The 19,286-nt window shown below is 37.7% G+C and overlaps 1 protein-coding gene across 40 annotated transcripts in view; it reads right to left on the reverse strand.

Moving 5' to 3' along the window:
• REDIC1 (regulator of DNA class I crossover intermediates 1) overlaps positions 1-19,286 on the reverse strand; it is a 117,972-nt gene that overhangs the window by 85,584 nt on the left and 13,102 nt on the right. Inside the window, exon 2 of one of the 40 annotated variants that reach the window (XM_077870454.1) lies at positions 3,080-3,230. The exons of the other annotated variants lie outside the window; for them this stretch is intronic. The gene's annotated coding sequence lies outside the window, so the exon portion shown is untranslated. The remainder of the gene's footprint in view (positions 1-3,079; positions 3,231-19,286) is intronic. 40 annotated transcript variants of the gene reach the window in all.

Genomic DNA, 19,286 nt, shown 5'->3' on the forward strand with positions numbered 1-19,286 from the left:
GATGGCAACAGGCAAAAGAATCAAAGTGGGGAAGCCTGAGCCATGCTGTCAGTGGAGCATGCAACTCTATCTCAGGGTTGTGAGTTCAAGCTCCATGTTGGGTGTGGAGCCTACTTAAAACACACACACACACACACACACACAATTAAACTGGACCACTTTCTTACACACAAAAATAAATTCAAAATGGATACAAGACCTAAATGTGAGTCCGAAAACCATTAAAATCCTAGAAAAGAACACACACAGTAACCTCTTCTGACATCAGCCATAGCAACTTCTTACTAGATATGTCTCCAGAGACAAGGGAAACAAAAGTAAAAATAAACTATTGGGATTTCGTCAAAATAAAAAGCTTCTGCAGAGCAAAGGAAACAATCAACAGATCTAAAAGGCAACCTACAGGATGGGAGAAGATATTTGCAAATGACATATCTGATAAAGGGTTAGCATCCAAAATGTAGAAAGAACTCATCAAACTCAACACTCAAAAACAAACCAGTTAAAAAATGGGCAGAAGACATGAAAACATTTTTCCAAAGACAACATCCAGATGGCTAACAGAGAAGATGCTCAACATCATTCATCAGAGAAATGCAAATTAAAACCACAGTGAGACATCACCTCACACCTGTCAGAACAGCTAAATTAACAATACAGTAAACAACAGGTGTTGGTGAGGATGCAAAGAAAAAGGAACCCTCTTATGCTGTTGGTGGAAATGCAAACTGGTACAGAAGAAAATAATATGGATGTTATTTAAAAAGTTAAAAATAGAACTACCCTATGATACAGCAATTGTATCACTAGGTATTTACCCAAAGAATACAAAAGTACTATCTCAAGGGATACATGCACCTGGTGTTTATAGCCAACATTATCATTGGCATTATCAACAATAGCCAAATTATGGAAAGAGCCCAAGTGTCTATGAACTGATGGATAAAGAAGATGTGGTATGTACACACACACAAACACACATGCAATGGAGTACTGGCCATCAAAAAGAATTAAATCTTGCCATTTGCAACAGTGTGGATGGCGCTAGATAGTCTGATGCTAAGCAAAATAAATCAGTCAGAGAAAGAGAAATACCATATCAATTTCACTTATATGTGGAATTTAAGAAACAAAACAAATGATCACAGGGGAAAAAGAGAAGAAAACCAAGAAACCAACTATAGAAAACAAACTGATGATTACCAGAGGGAAAGTGGGTGGGAGAACTGGTTAAATAGATGATGGGAGATTAAGGACTATACTTTGTGAGGAGCAATGGGTGTTTTATGGAAGTGTGGAATGACTATACTGTACATTCTTTCTGGGAAACAATGCATGATCTATAGATATGCAAAGAAAGGTTTGGCTAACCAATCACATGGACCAAAGGTGCTTGCTAACATTTAAAGACTCCTAAATAGGCCAGAAAGGCCGAGGTGGCAGCTTCACCATCTCCACTCCTGGACAGTAAAATATCTCCTCTGGCATCATTGTCATTACTGTCCCTGAAAATTCCCCTGCTTCTACAACTGCTTGCAACTACAATAGATGCTCTTTATTCTCTCTTTGGATCACTAACTGCTGATTCAAAGTACAGGACAAGTGCATCAAAGTCTGCGCTTAGATCATATGCCCATCCCTAGCTGCAAAACCAACTGAAACATGTATCTGGGTTTTGTTGTGTTTTTTGTGTTGGATTTTTTTGTGGGCTCTGCCACCTTGTAGAGAGGAAGGTGACCTGTACCTAACACCAATACTCATATAAGGTGGGAAATATTCCCCACACAGAAAAGGGGCTCAGATGCTGAGGTGCCAAAGAGTACAAATATCTACATAAAAGATGTTATACAATAAAATTAAAATAGTTGATGATCCAAAAGTAAGTTTTTATTTGGCATGTCAAATATGTGTGTGTCTGTGTATTCCTAATAGTTGTTTCTAATGGTTTTGTGTAGGGGAGTATTAAAATAAGACAGCAATGTTCTTTGTTGTTGTTGTTCCACAAGGATTGAGTCAGATGGTAATATAGAAGGCTCCTGAGGCTCCTCTTCCCATAGCCAAGCATATGTACAGCTACATTTGCAGCATTCCCTCTGAAAGAGATCCAGAAACTAGTTGAGTGACTCCTACATAGGGAAAACACCCACACTGAAACAAGTAGCAAAGGCTAAGACACTCTTAGCATAAACACATCCCCTTCCTCCTTAGCAACAGTGCCATAGAGTTGGGAGGGAACTCTCAGCTCATAGTTTTGACCTGAGGAAGTTTGTACTGCATATCCAGCACTCCCAATTTTCAGGGCCCTCACCAGACAAACAAGTTCCTAAAAGCATAGTTCTGAAAGCCAACAGGGCCTGCGTCCAGGAGACCCACAAGACGGTAGCAAACAAACAGCAATTCTTAACGGGTGTGCAGCACTCATCACAGCTATCCCTCGGGGGTAAATCATCTATCTCCCGGCCCTTCCTTGAAAAAGATTTATCTGTATATTTTAAAAGTTTCTTCCTGAGATCCAGGCTTATAATTCCAGCAGACATTTAGAGGCTGGCTGCAAACCTCTCCAGAAAGTAAAAAAATCCAGAGGACACTTCTCCTGCCTTTTTTTCCAAGCCACTCCAACACATCAGTATCTTTGTAGAAAGAGATGGTATCCCCCAGCTATTATAGCTGCCGCCCAAAGAACAGGTCACTGGATGCCCTGGTACTGACAGCCAAAGGGGCTTCCATTCAAGCAACCAGGACTTTAGTAAACAAACAATTCTTAACTGCCTATCATCGCAGGGCTAAGCAACTAGGGACAAGGCAAAATCTTTTTTTTTTAATAAAATACTTTTTTAAAAAAGATTTTATTTATTTATTCATGAGAAAAACAGAGAGAAAGAGAGGCAGAGGGAAAAGGAGGCTCCATGCAGGAAGCCTGATGTGGGGCTCTATCCCAGGTCTCCAGGATCACGCCCTGGGCTGAAGGTGGCGCTAAACCACTGAGCCACACGGGCTGCCTCAGGCAAAATCTCTTTTTTTACCCCATGCAAAATCTCTTAAACCCATTAGTTCCTTGCAAAAAGGTTTATCTGCTTACCTTAAAAGATACTGCCTTAGGGCAAGGCATCTAATCTAGCAGGCATCAACAGGCTAGCTGTGATCTTCTCCAGACCAGGGAAGACTGCAGACATCTCTCAGGCCTTCTGCGCGCCAGCCCACTCCAATAAAACCAAATCACCAGAATCTCCCTGGAAGGAGATTGTGCTGCATATTTAGTGCCTCAACCTTTTGGACAGCCACCCAAAGAACAAGTCTCCAGATCACCTGGTTCTAATAGCAAATGGGGCTTGCATTCATGAGTCCCACAGAAATGTAGCAAACAAAGAAATAGTTCTTACCGGGCACACATAACCCAAAGGCTACACATGGGAGTCTAGCACAGAGGGAGCAGGCAAAAAAAAAGCTCATCTCCCAGTTTCTTCCCAGAAGGGGCTTAAATTAAATATATAAATAGTTGCAGCCTGAGGGTTAGTAACCAGGTGCTCACTGCTATCCTACCCATTGGGACACTGACAGGTCTTGGCATACCATCTATACTAAGAAACATTAAGTACAAAGAAGACTTGGACAATCACAGAAGTCTGAGAGACAAGTAGGAGGTAGGGCCTGGCTGATCAATGAGATTCATTTCCTTCACAAGACCATTCTGTCAGAACTGGGAGAAGAGGGAAATTCAGGGAAGATCAAGGAGAGGAAGATCCTGAGCTTACCTTTTCCCACAGAAACTGTAAGGCAACAGATATATGAAATGCAAGTCACTCTGAAAATGACTTAAAGACTAGCAGAACACATCCTCCACAGCTAATGACAAAGCAGCAGCCATCCTGAGAAGGATAGCAGGAACAGAGATATAGTAAAGAATGAAACCCTCTGGTGATACAACTTACAAATAGGAAGGATATCACAGGGATGGAGGTCCTCATGAGGAGCAAGGCATTCAATCTCCATATCAATCACCCCAAGCCCTGGGAACTTGAACCAGAAGACAAGCCCTTACAATGTCAGGATTTCAAAGTTAGTGGGGTTTAACTCCAGAAAAGCCAGAGGGCTATAGAGAACTGACAGTCCACCCTTATAGAACCAGCATGCTATACCACTTGATCCAAGACCCAGTACAAAAACAGCAGATTGAAAAGCACCAGGATTATAAATAAAGGAAAATTTATTGACTAATTTTAGGGCATGTGCCAGATGGGCAGGGATCTGCAGAAGCTTTCTCTGGGAATGGAAATATTGACACAATTTTTCTTGCCCTCCTTCAACCTAGCTGGCCAGATACTTGTGAGAGCCAGTTCTGACACTATGTACTTCACTAGCACTGCTGTCCTGCCCTGGCATTCCCTTGTGATTATTCACTACCTAACCAACCTGCCCCAACAGGCACCCCTCCAAAGCAGCTCCCCTCGTCCACATGCAGCAGGTAGCCCTAGCCCAGACCACCGCCACTCCAAAGCAGCTCCTGCCCCAGAGAAGGGGAAGTCAAGTCAAGCCACCAGCATGCCCACAGGAGTCGCAGGTGGACTTCTCAGCCCACCATGCCAGGAGCCAGCCCTGCCCACTAGTGCATCCATAGTAGTCAGGGCCAGTCATTGCAGAGAGTGGGGCTGAGGGCCAGGCCCAACTACCAGGGAACCCACAGCAATCACAGCCCAAACACAACAGGAAGGTACATGCAGCCCACAAAGGGGATATTGCTAGAGTGCCTGGTTCTTATGACCAAAGGCAAATGCACTACTGGGCCCGACAGGATCCTTCTACATAAGACCACTACTTTCAAAACCAGGAACTGACCTAATGCACCAAAAACAATACAGAAGAAATGAAAAGACAAAGTAATATGTTCCAAACAAAAGAACAAAACAAAACCACAGAAAACTAAACAAAACAGAGATAAGCCACCTACCTGACAAAGATTTCAAACTAATAGTCAAAGAGATGTTAACTGAACTTGAGAGAAGAATGGATGGACTTCAACAAAGAGAAAATATAAAAAGGAACCATCAGAACTGAAAAATAACTAAAATGAAAAATACACCACAGGGAATCAACAACAGATTAGAGAATGCAGAAGAATAGACAGCAATCTGGAAGACAAGGTAGTAGAAAGCAAGCACAAAACAAAAAAGGACAAAAAAATTTAATAATGATAGCTTAAGGGATCTCTGGAATAATATCAAAAATAGTAACACTGATATTATAAAGGTTCCAGAGAAGATGAAAGAGACAGAATGAGGCATGAAACTTATTTAAAGACATAATAGCTAAAAAAAAAAAAAAAAAAAAAAAAAAAAAAAAAAAAAAAGACATAATAGCTGAAAACTTGCCTAACTTGGGGAAGGAAATAAACATCCAGGTCCAGGAAGCAAAGAAAGCTACAAACAAAATGAACCCAGGGAGGTCCACACCAAGAAATATAATTAAAATGTCAAAAAGTAAAGATAAAGAGAGAATCTTAAATGAAATAAGAGAAAAGCAAATAGTTACATACAAGAGAAATCACATAAAACTATCTGCTGATTTTTCAGGAGAAACATTGTAGGCCAGAAGTAAGTACGTGACATATTCAAAGTGCTAAAGGGAGAAAACTTAAAACTCAGAATAATTTACCCTGCAAGACTATCACTCAGAATTGAAAGAGAATGAGTTTCCTCTTTTTTTTTTTTTGAGAATGAGTTTCCTAAATAAAAAAAATAAAAAAAAAAAAAAAAAAAAAAAAAAAAGGAGATCATCACCACTAAGCCATACAAGAAATATTAAAGGGACTTCTTCAAGTAGAAAAGAAAAGGCCATAACAAAGAAAAAAAATAATGAAGGGAAAAAATTCACTGACGAAAGACAAGACACTAGATCAATCACTATAAAGCTGATATGAAAGTCAAAAAACAAAAGCAATACAATCAATTATATCTACATATTAGGAGGCATATAATACATGTAAAATATGAAAAAATAGATCTTTATGAAAAAATATACATAAAACATGGAGAAAGCAGTAAATGTGTTTTATGAATGTGTTCTAACTTAAGTCACACCCAAATTAATAAAGACTACTATATACTAAATGAACCTCCTGGTAACCACAAACTAAAAACCTATAATAGACACACAAAGAACAAAGAAATAAAAAAATAAATAAAAAAAAAAAAAGAACAAAGAAATACAAACACCACTGGGAAAGTTGTCAAATCACAAGGGAAGATAGCAAGAAAAGAATGTAAAAGAACTACAAAAATAAAAAATAAAATAAAATAAAATGGCCTAGGTACACACCAACCAATAATCACTTTAAATGTAAATGGACTAAATGCTCTAATAAAAAGAAAATATGCTGCCTGAATATATTAAAAACTATCTCTATATTGCTTCAAACCTAAAGACACATACAAGCTGAAAAAGAAGAGATAGAAATAGATATTCCATGCAAATGGAAGCAAACAAAAAGCTGAGGCTGCAATACTTAAGACAAAATAGACTTTAAAACAAGACAAATAACTAACAAGACACAAAGACCAGTAACAAGACACATTACATAATGACATAGGAATCAATAAAAAATATAACATAACAATTGTTAAGTATCTGTGCACCCAGCATAGCATCTGAATTCATAAAAGCAAATATTAACAGACACAAAGGGAGAAAGTAACAGTAACAAGGGAGATATACAATAGTAGTAGTGGATTTTAACACCTCATTTATATCAATGGAGGATTATCCAGACAGAAAATCAATAAGGAAACAGTGAATCTAAACAACACATTAGACCACATGGACTTAACAGAAATATACAAAATATTTCAAAAATAGCAGATTACACATTCTGTTCAAGTGCACATGGAATGTGCAATATGAGCAATATGAAACTAGAAATGAAAACAAGATAAAAATCTTGGGGAAAAAAATACATATGTGGAGGCTAAACATCATGCTATTAAACAATGAGTGGATCAAGAAGAAATCAAAGAGGAAACCAAAAATTATCTGGAAAGAAACGAAAATGGAAACACAACAGTTCAAATTCTATGGTACACATCAAAGGCAGTTCTAAGACAAAATTTTATACTAATATAGGTCTACTTCAAGAAACAAGAAAAATCTCAAAAAAACAATATAACTTTTTACCTAAAGGAACCAGAAAAAAGAACAAAGCCGAAACTTAGTAGAAGAAAAGGACTAATAAAGCTTAAAATAGAAAGAAGTAACATAGAAACCATAAAAAAAGGAAAAAAAAAATCAACCAAAAAGTGAAAAGCAATAAAGAAGAACCAAAAAAGAAAAAAAAAATAGATTTGTTAAGAAAAGAAGAAAAGTGAAAAAAGAATGGGGCTCAAAAAAATAAATAAAACCAGGAATGAAAAAGTAACAACTGATACTACAGAAATGCAGAGGATTATAAGAGACCACTACAAAAAATTATATGGCAACAAATTAAAAACCTAGAAGAAATGAATAAATTCCTAGAAACAAGCAACAATCTTCCAAGACTAAACAGGAAGAAACAGAAATTCTGAACAGACCACTACTAGCAACAAAATTAAATGGGTAATCACAAAACTCAACAAAAGTCCAGGACAAGATGGTTTCACAGGTGAATTCTACCCAACACTTTAATAAGAGTTAATACTCATCCTTTCATCCTTTTCAAATTATTCCAAAAAAAAAAAAGAGGACAGAATGCCTCCAAATTCATTCTATGAGGCCAATATTACTCTGACACCAAAACAACTTTTAAAAATTCGTTAAAAGAATCATTCATTCAACAAGAGCAACTGCATTTTATCTCAGGGATGCAAAGACAGTTCAATATACACAAATTAACATGATACATCACATTAACAAAAGATAAAAATTATGTGATTATCTCAACAGATGGAGAAAAAAACTGACAAAATTCAACATCCTTTCATCATAAAAACTCACAACAAAGTGGATATACCTCAACATAATAAAGGCCATATATGACAAACCCACAGCTAACAACATAGTCAATGGTGAAATTCTGAAAGCTATTTTCTAAAATCAAGAACAAGACAAGGGTATCCACTTTTATTCAAACAAGTATTGGAAATCCTGGCTGTGGTAATCAGACGAGAAAGATATCCAAATTGGTAAGGAAGAACTCAAACTATCACTATTTGCAGATGACAACTGCATCCAAAAAACTAAAATAGAGGCACCTGGGTGGCTCAGTCAGTTAAGTATCTGACTCTTGATTTGGGCTTAGGTCATGATCTCATGGGTCACGAGATCTAGCCCCATGTTGGGCTCTACCTTCAGTGGGGAAGCTGCTTCTCTCTCTCTCTATCCCTGCTGGCAGTCTCTAATAAACAAAACATAAAAAACAAGCAAACAACAACAACAACAAAAAAAAAACTAAGAATAAATTTAACCAAAGAAGTTGAGACTTGTACTCTGAAAGCTATTAAGACTTTGATGAGTGACCCCTGGGTGGCGCAGCGGTTTGGCGCCTGCCTTTGGCCCAGGGCGCGATCCTGGAGACCCGGGATCGAATCCCACGTCGGGCTCCCGGTGCATGGAGCCTGCTTCTCCCTCTGCCTCTCTCTCTCTCTCTCTCTCTCTCTCTCTCTCTGTGACTATCATAAATAAATAAAAATTAAAAAAAAAAAAGACTTTGATGAAAGAAATTGAAGACAAAACAAATAAATAGAAAAATATTCTGTGCTCATGGATTGGAAGAATTCATATTCTAAAAATGTCCTTACTACCAAAGGACAAAACAACCTATAGATTCAATGCAAACTCTACCAAAATGCCAACTGTATTTTTCATACAAATAGAACAAATAATCCTAAAATTTTTATAGGACCACAAAAGACACTGAATAGCCAAAGCAATGTTGAGTAAGGAGAACGAAGCTGAAGGCATCATAATGATTTCAAAGTTTACTACAAAGCTATAGTAATCAAAACAATATGGTATTGATACAAAAATACATCACAGAACCAAATAGCCCAGAAAAAAACTTAATTTTTATATGGTCAACTAATCTATGACAAAGGAGGCAAAAATATACAATAGGAAAAAGACAGCCAAAGAAAGTTACTACATTATGATAAAGGGAACAATTAATAGGATATTACAATTGTAAACATTTATGCACCCAACACTGGAGCACCTAATTATATAAAGCAAATATAAACAGAGCTGAAGTAAGAAGCAGCAATATAGTAATAGCATGAGACTTCAATATCCCACAGTCAACAAAAGATTGATCATTATGATATTCTGATATATAACAAGAAAAACATGCTTGGTCTTCATCCTCAATCCTGAAACCCTTGGAATTTCCTAATGAGAGCAAAAAAAGCGGGGGTGGGGTGAGGGGTGTCTTTTGTTATGTTAATGAAGTAGCTTTCGGAACACACCTGATGGGAACTAGCTGTCAGGAGAACCAACCATGTGTTCAGAAGGTTGAAACTTTCAGTCCTATCCCCTTAACCTCCTGGAAGGAGAGAGAAACTAGAGATTGAATCAATCAATAATAGCTAATGATTTAATCAATCACACACATTTAATAAGGCTTCCATAAAAACCTAAAGAGATTGGGTTTGGAGAGCTTTCAGGTTGGTGAACACATAGAGATTTGGGAGAGTGGCACTCCTGGAGAGAGTATGGAAAACTCATGCTCTTTCTCTGTATCTTGCCCTAAGTATTTCTTCTATCTGATTATTCCTGAACTATACCCATTTAAAATAAAACTGTAATCAGGGCACCTGGGTGGCTCAGTGGTTGAATATCTCAGGGCGTGATCCTGGGGTCCTTGGATCAAGTCCCTCATCGGGCTCCTTGCTGGGAGCCTGCTTCTCCCTCTACCTCTCTGTGTGTCTCTCATGAATAAATAAAATCTTTAAAATAAAACTGTAATCAAGTAGGTAAAATGTTTCCCAGTTCTGTAAACTCCCCTAACAAATTGTGAACCCAAGGAGGTCCTCAATGGAATCTCTAATCTATAGCTTAGTTGGTCAGAAACACAGGTGACAACCAAGACTTGCTATTGGTAACTGAAGGAGGCAAGAACAGTTTTATAGGACTGAGTCCTTAACCTATGGAACCTAACATTATCTCCAGCTAGATATTGTCATAAATGAATTTAATTTTATGACACTAATTATAGGACACCAAAATAGTGTTGGAGAATTGCTTGATGGAGAGGGTTGCAGGAGGGAAACATACATCAGAATCAGATATAAAATCAGTAAGAGGGGCAGCCCGGGTGGCTCAGCCATTTAGCACTGCCTTTGGCCCAGGGTCTGATCCTGGAGTCCTGGGATCAAGTCACATGTTGGGCTCCCTGCATGGAGCCTGCTTCTCCCTCTGCCTGTGTCTCTGCCTCTCTCTCTCTCTCTGTGTCTCTCATGAATGAATAAATAAAGTCTTTAAAAAAATAAATAAAATAAAATCAGTAAGAAAATATTGGTCTTAACCTCTACAATATATGAGATGGACTTAACAGGCAGAACATGTTACAGAACATTCCAACCAACAACGATGAAACACACAGCCCACATAAATCATTTTCCAGGACAAATTATATGTTAATCCACAAACTAAGTCTTAAATTTTTTTTTAAAGATTTATTTATTTATTCATTCAGAGAGCGAAGAGAGAGGCAGAGACACAGGCAGAGGGAGAAGCAGGCTCCATGCAGGAAGTCCGACGTGGGACTCGATCCTGGGTCTCCAGGATCACACCCCGGGCTGCAGGCAGCGCTAAACCGCTGCGCCACCGGGGCTGCCCTAAGTCTTAAATTTAAGAAGACTTGAGATCAAGTATCTTTTCCAACTACAATGACATTAATTTAAAAATCACGGTGCCTAGGTGGCTCAGTTGGTTAACATCTAACTCTTGCTTTCAGCTTAGGTCATGATCTCAGGATTGTGAGATTGAGCCCCCTGCCCCCCTCAGTCTCCACACTTAATGTGAAGTCAAGTGCTTAGGTTCTCTCCCTCCCTTTTCCTCTGCCCCTCTCCTTGCTCATGCATTTTCTCCCTCCCTATCTACATGAATAAATAAAACCTAAAATCTTAAAACAAACAAACAAACAAACTTAGAAATCATTTGCAAGAAGAAAATTGGAAAACACATTTATGTGGAGACTAAACAACATCCTCCTGAACCACCAACAGGTCAAATAAATTAAAAACAAAATCAAACCATATCTTGAGGCAAATGAGAATGAAAACACAACATACAAAAACTTATGGGATGCAGTAAAGGCAGTTCTTGGTAGCAATAAATGCCTATATTAAGAAAAAGAGAAAGAGTTCAAGTAAACAACCTACCTCTACATCTCAAAGAACCAAAACAAACAATAACAACCTAAGCCCAAAGTTAGCAGAAACAAGTCTATAGCACAGCTTGAAAGTAAATGTAATAGATACTAAAAAGACAATACAAAAGATCAATGAAAAAAGGAGTTGATTGTTGACAACATGCTAATTAACAAACCATTAGCTATATTTATCAAGAAAAAGACATGAGTGAAATTACAAATGGAAAAAAAGACATTACAACTAACAATACAAATAAAAAGCATCATAAGAAACTACTATGAACAATTGTAAACCATAAATTGGACAACCGAGAAGAAATGGATAATTTCTGGAAACACACAATCTACCAAAACTGAGTAATGAAGAAATAGAAAATCTGAACAGGCCAATAATACTAAGGAGACAGAATCAGTATTCAAAATCAACCAGTAAAGAACAAAGACTACATGGCTTTATTGGTAAATTCTACCAACCATTTAAAAAATAATTAGTATCAATCCTTCTCAAACTCTTCCAAAAATACAGAAAAGGAGAGAACACTTCTAAACTCATTTTACCAGACCAGTATTACCCTGATACAAAAACCAAAGACATACAAGGAAGGAAAATCACAGGCCAGTATATCTATTGAACATGAATGCAAAGACCTTCAACATTATATTAGCAAACCAAATTTAACACACTGGCAAAAAAATCCTTCACTGTGATCAAACTGGATTCATTCCACTGATGCAATGATGGTTCACCATATGCAAATCAATGTGATAAACCACATTAACAAAATGATGATTAAAAATCATGTCATCATTTCAATAGCTACAAAAAAGCATTTGCCAAAATTCAACATCCTTTTATCATAAAAACTCCCAACAAAGTGAGTACAGAGAGAACATGCCTCAACATAATAAAGACCATAGATGGCAAGGCTATTGCTAATCTTACATTCAATGATGAAACACTGAAACCTTTTCCTCTGTAATCAGAAACAAAGGTGCCCACTCTCATCACTTTCATTCAACATAGCAAGGAAGTCCTAGCCAAGCAAACAGGAAAGAAAAAGAAATAACATCCGAAACAAAAAAGAGCAAGAAAAATTTTATTTATTTTCAGGTAACATGATATGGACAGAAAACCCTAAAGACTACACACACACAAAAAAAAAAAAACAAAAAACAAACAAAAAAAAAAACTGTTAGAATAAATGAACTTAGTAAAGTTGCAGGGAAGAATATCAATACACAAAAATCAGTTGTTTCTATACACTAACAACCACCTATCAAAAAGAAATTAAGAAAACAATCCTACTTATAATACCCCCAAAAAATAAATACTTAGAATAAATTTAACCAAGGAGATAAAACATCTGTATACTGCAAACTATAACAAACTGGTGAAAGAAACTGAAGAATACTCAAGTAATGGTGAGAAATTTCATGCTCGTGGATTGGAAAAATAAAAATTGATCAATATTGATAAAATGTCCCTACTATTCAAAGTAATCTATAGATTCAATGCAATCCCCATCAAAATTCCAATGGAATTTTTCATAGAAATAGAACAAACAGCCCTAAAATTTTTAAGAAACCACAAAAGACCCCAAATAGCCAAGGCAATCTTGAGAAAAAAGAACAAAGTGAAGGCATCACATTTGATGCAAACTATACAGATCTTCCTTGACTAACACAATGGGTTACATCCTGATAATTACAGACATTGGAAGTTGAAAATACTGTAGTGGAAAATGCATTTAATACACCTAACCTACCAAATTTCACAGCTTAGCCTAGTTTACTTGAAGCCTTCTCAGAACATTTTACATTAACCTATAGTTGGGAAATATAATCAAACACAAAGCCTGTTTCACAATAAAGTGTTGAAAATCTCATGTAATTTATCATATGCTATACTAAACATGAACAAAAAAAATGGTTATATGGGTATAGAATGGTTGTTTGGTTTATCATTGTTTACCATCTTGACTGTGGCTGACTGGGAGCTACAACATGCTGCCACTGCCTAGCATCTTGAGTGAGTAGCATACTGCGTATCACTTGCCCAGAAAAAGATCAAATTTCAAAATTCAAAGTATGGTTTCTACTGAATGCATACCAACTTTGCATCATTTTAAAATAAAAAAAATCCTAAGTCAAACCATCATTAGTCAGGAACCATCTAGATTACAAACCTAGGGCAATCAAACAGTATGGTACTACCACAAATACAGACATATAGACTGACATTCTATAAAATAGAGAGCCTAGCATGCATATATGGTCAATTAATTTATGACAAAAAAGCCAAAAAATTATAATGGTGAAAGGACAACAAATTGTCCTAAAATAAATGGTAGGGAAAACTGGATGGCCACATGAAAATGAAAATGAAAGTGGACCTCTATCTTACACCATACACTAAAATTCAGTCAAGATGAAATAAAGACTTGAGCGTCAGACCTGAAAACATAAAAGTGCTAGAAGAAAACACAGAGGATTAAGCTCATTGATGTTCATCTTGGCAACAATTTTTTTTTTGGCTTAAACCAAAAACAAAGACAACAACAAAAACAAAAATAAATAGGATTCCATCAAACTAAAAAGTTCCTGCATAGCAAAAGAAATCATCAACAAAAATGAAAAGGCAACCTAACGAATGGGAGTAAATATTTACAAATGTTATATCTGAGAAAGTGTAAATATACACAATCTGTAAGGAACTCATACTACTCAGTAACACACAAAACAAAAATAACCCAATTTAAAAAGAGGCAAAGAGCAGTTCTTCCTGACCATGGTTCATGGGCAGGGTAGCAGGACCCTTAGCTCACTTCATCTCACAGTTACAACTATATAACACCCTCATCAGTGTAAGCAAGCCAGAAGATGATGTAAGACTAGTAGAACAGACTCTCCACAATTAAATGTAGAAAAGAGGCCACATCAAAGAGGGCAGGAAAGGCAGAGATGCAGTCCAGAGCTAAATGGACCTGTGGGACTGAACCTGGAAGGGAGGGACGTTGCCCTTGAGAAGAGGCGAGAGGAAAGTACCCCAAACCAGGCACTCCAGGCATTAGGAACACACACTGGGATGATGAACAGCCATACTTTTGGCTTTGAAAAGCAGAGGGGCATAATTTCATTAGTTCTTACAATCAAGGAGGCTTAACATCTAGAACTTGCAAAATGAGTTGGCTTGCCTCTATGAGAGCCAGGATGGCAAGAAGAAACTGAGTCCCCACCTTTAAAGACATAGAACAACAGCCAAGTGATGATAGAGCACAAAAATAACAGTTTGAAAAAACACCTACGGTATATGGAAGAGAGATTTGTATACTAATCTCAGTGTGCTGGAGGGGTGGGGATCATTGGGAGATTTTTCTGGTAACAAAAGATCCAGCAGGTGCCATTTCCCTCTCCACCCTGCAACCTAGACCCTTAGACAGCTACAGGGCCACAGCACCAACACTAGCTACCTAACTTGCAAACGGCATACCTGCCCCTGCTTTACCTGCCTAACTGCCTCCCCGCCCCCCCCCCCCCCCCCCCCCCCCCCCGGCTAGATCCATCCAAAGTGGTGCCACAAGCATGGCAGTGTGGAAGCATCCCCAACAGGGGCAACATCACTCCAAAATAATTCCTGCCCCACAGAGAGGGAAAGATAACCACACACACCAGTCAAACTGTGGCCCAGAAGTAGGATGGGGAAAGGCATCGGGTCTAATAGCAGGCTCTGCCCACTAACAAAAGCTTCTCAGAGGACAACACAGAGAAAGCACTCTGCAGTTCAATGCTATTGCATCACTGATAAATGCCTAGTCTGACTCAACTAAAGCCCAAGGCAGTCCCAGAGAGGCCCACTAAAAACACAGAGACCTAACCTTGCCCACAATAGGCAAAGAAACCCATTGCAGATGACTGGACTGAAGGAAACATTCACTCAACCACAACAGCAGGAGACACACACATACACAGGAGACACCCCTAATGTGCCAGGTTCTACTAAACAGGGTATGTTTGGCTGCAAGGCATTACAAAACCTCTTTTGCATGAGGCCACTACTTTCAAGAGCAAGAGATAAAACTTACTTTCTAACACAAAGAAACAGATACAAGAAGAGACAAAATGATGAGACAGAGGAATATGCCCCAAATGAAAGAACAGGACAAAATCACAGCGAGAAAGCTAAATTAAACCAATAATATACCTAATAGAGAATTTAAAGTAATGGTCATATAGATACTCACTGGACTTGAGAATAGAGTGGAGGACTTCAGTAATACCCTTAACAAGAAGATAGAAAATAAAGAATCAGGGATGAAGAATCAGTAACTAAAAATTAAGAAATACACTAAAGGGAATAAACAGTAGACTAGAAGGACCAGAAGAACAAAACAGCAACCTGGAAGAGAGTAATAGAAAGCAATCAAGCTGAAAAGGAGAGACAAAAAAAAAAAATAATAAAAATGAAAATACACTTAGGGAAGTCAACAACACCATCAAGTGTAATAACATTTGCATTACAAGGATATCAGAAATAGAAGACAGAAAAAAGAGGGCAGAGAATTTATTTAAAGAAATGATAGCTGAAAATTTCCTGAATTTGGGTAAGGAAACAGAAATCCAGATCCAAAAGGCACAGAGTCCCCAACAAAATCAACCCAAGGAGGTCCACACCAAGACACATGATAATTAAAATAGTAAAAAGTAGTGATATAAAGAGAATTTTAAAAGCAGCAAGATATTTAAAATGTTATATAGAAACCTAATGGTGGAACACCTGGGTGGCTCAGTAGGTTGGGCATCCAATTCTTGGTTTCAATTCAGGTCAAGGTCCTGGGGTCATGGGATCAAGCCTCACATCGGACTCTGCACTCAGTGCAGAGTCTGCTTGGGATTCTTTCCTTCTTCTTCAACCCCTTTGCCCATGCCCTATTAGCACATGTACGCTCATGCTCTAAAATAAAATAAAATCTTAAAAAATAAAAACAAAAACAGGATGCCTGAGTGGCTCAGGGGTTAAGCGTCTGCCTTTGGCCCAGGGCATGATCCTGGAGTCCTGGAATCAAGTTCCACATTGGGCTCCCTGTGGGGAGCCTGCTTCTCCCTCTGCCTACATCTCTTCCTCTCTCTCTCTCTGTCTCTCATGAATAAATAAATAAAATCTAGAGAACAAAACAAAAACTTCAGGGGAACCAAAAATCAAAACCCAGTAATAGATACGCAAAAACAAAGAAAAAGGAACTCAAGGATATCACTAAAGAAAGCCGGCAGATCATGAGAAAAGAGCAAGGAACAGAAAACTACAAAAACAATCATAAAACAAGAAACAAAATGGTAATACCTATCAATAATTACTTTGAGTGTAAATACACTAAATGCTCCAATCAAAAGACACAGCTGATTAAATGGGTTAAAAAAGCAAGACCTGGGACACCTGGGTGGCTCAGCGGTTTAGCACCTGTCTTTGGCTCAGGGCATGATCCTGGAGTCCCGGGCTCGAGTACCATATCAGGCTCCCTGCATGGAGCCTCCTTCTCCCTCTGCCTGTGTCTCTGTCTCTTTCTATTTGTCTCTCATGAATAAATAAAATCTTAAAAAGAAAAAAAAAAAAAAAGCAAGACCCATCTATACGCTGCCTACAACAGACTTATTTCAGACCTAAAGACACATGTAGATTGAAAGTGAAGGAAAGGAGAAGCATTTATCATCCAAATGTCAGTGAAAAGAAACTAGGGTAGCAATACTTACATCAGAAAAAAAGAGACTTTGGGCACCTGAGTGGCTCAGTGCATTAGGCATCTGCCTCTGGCTCAGGTCATGATCCTAGAGTCCTGGGATCAAGCCCCACATCAGGCTCCCTGCTCAGTGGAGAGCCTGCTTCTGCCTCTGCCCTTCACCCACTCATGCATATTATCTCTCTCTCAAATAAATAAATAAAATCTTTTAAAAAAAAAAGGGAAAAAGATTTTAAAACAAAGACTGTAACAAAACACAAAGAAGAATCCTATATTAATCATAAAGGGAACAATCCATAGGGAAAATATAACACTACAAATACTTATGCACCCAACATGGGAGCATCCAAATATGTAAAGCAGTTAATAACAAACATAAAAGGGGCACCTGGGTGGCTCAGTTGGTTAAGTGTCTGCTTTCAGCTCATGTCATGATCCCAGGGTCCTGGGATCGAGTCCTCCATCAGGCTCCCTACGCCGTGGGAACCCTGCCTCTGCCCCTGCCTTGCTCTTTCTCTGTCTCTCCTGAATAAATAAATAAAATTTTAAAAATAACAAACACAAAGGAAGTAACTGATCATAATACAATAATGGTAGGGGACTTTAACAATCCACTTACATCAATGGATAGATCATCCAAGCAAAAAATCAACAGGAAACAGTGGCTTTGAATGACACATTGGATCAGATGGATCTAACAGATATATTCAGAACATTACTCTCCAAAACAGCAGAATGCATATCTTTTCAAGTGCACATAGAATATTCTCCAGAAGAGATCACATATTAGGCCACACAACAAGTCTCAACAAATTAAAAAAAAAAAAAAATCATAGTCATTCCATGCATCTTTTCTGACCACAACACTATGAAACTAGAAATCAACCACAAGAAAAAAATCTGGAAAGAATACAAATACATGGAGGTTACACAGCATGCTACTAAACCATGAATAGATAAATCAATAACTCAAAGAAGAAATTAAAAAATACATGGAAACAAATGAAAATAACAACACAACACTCTAATATTTTTGGGATAAAGCAAAAGCTGTCCTATGAGAAAAAATTATAACACTATAGGCCTACCTCAAGAAGAAAAATCTCAAATAACCTAACCTTACACCTAAAGGAGCTAGGAAAATAACAAACAAAACCCAAAACCAGTAGAAGGAAGGAAATAATAAAGATTAGAGCAGAAATCAAAGAAACAGAAACTAAAACAAAATTAGTAGAACAGGCCAAAGAAACCAGAAGCTACTTTTTTGAAAAGATCAAAAAATTGATAAACCTTTAGTCAGTCTCCTCAAAAAATTTTTAAAAAGGAAGAGAAGTCTCAAAATCAGAAATCAAAGAGAAGTAAAAAGCAACATCATAGAAATACAAAGAATTTGGGGCGCCTGGGTGGCACAGTTGTTTAAGCATCCAACTCTTGGTTTTGGCTCAGGTCATGACCTCAGGGTTGTGAGATCAAGTTCCATGTCAGGCTACATGCTCACCATGGAGTCTGACTGAGATTCTCCCTCCCTTTTCCTGTGCCCCTCCCCACTTGTGCATGTTTACACTCTCTCTCTCAAATTTTTACAAGAAAAGAAAAGAAAAGAAAAGAAAAGAAAAGAAAAGAAAAGAAGAAAAGAAAAGAAGAAAAGAAAGAAAAGAAAAGAAAAGAGAAGAGAAGAGAAGAGAAGAGAAGAGAAGAGAAGAGAAGAGAAGAGAAGAGAAGAGAAGAGAGAAAGAAATTGTGGCACCCGGGTAGCTCAGTCAATTGGGCCTCTGACCCTTGGTTTCAGCTCAGGTCATGATCTTGTGGTAATGGGATCAAGCCCCTAGTGGGGCTCCACACTCAGCATAGAGTCCACTTTAGATTTTCTCTCTCCCTATCTCCCTGTTCTCCCAGCTCAAGCTCTCTAAAAACAGAAAAATCTTAAAGAAAAAAAAAAGAAAATACAAAAGAGTATAAGAGGATATTTTGAAAAATTAAATGCCAATAAATTGGACAACCTAAGGAAATGAATAAATTCATTGAAACCTATAACCTCCCAAAACTGAATCAGGAACGAACAAAATTAAACAGACCAATTATCAGCAATGAAATTGAATCAGTACTCAAAAAACTCCCAACAAACAAAAGTCCAGGACCAGATGGCTTCACAGGTCAATTCTACCAAATATTTAAAGAAAAGTTAATACTTCTCAAACTATTCCAAATAACAGAAAAGG

This window comes from Canis aureus, chromosome 25 (genome assembly GCF_053574225.1).
Source record: "Canis aureus isolate CA01 chromosome 25, VMU_Caureus_v.1.0, whole genome shotgun sequence".
Classification (NCBI taxonomy): domain Eukaryota; kingdom Metazoa; phylum Chordata; class Mammalia; order Carnivora; family Canidae; genus Canis; species Canis aureus.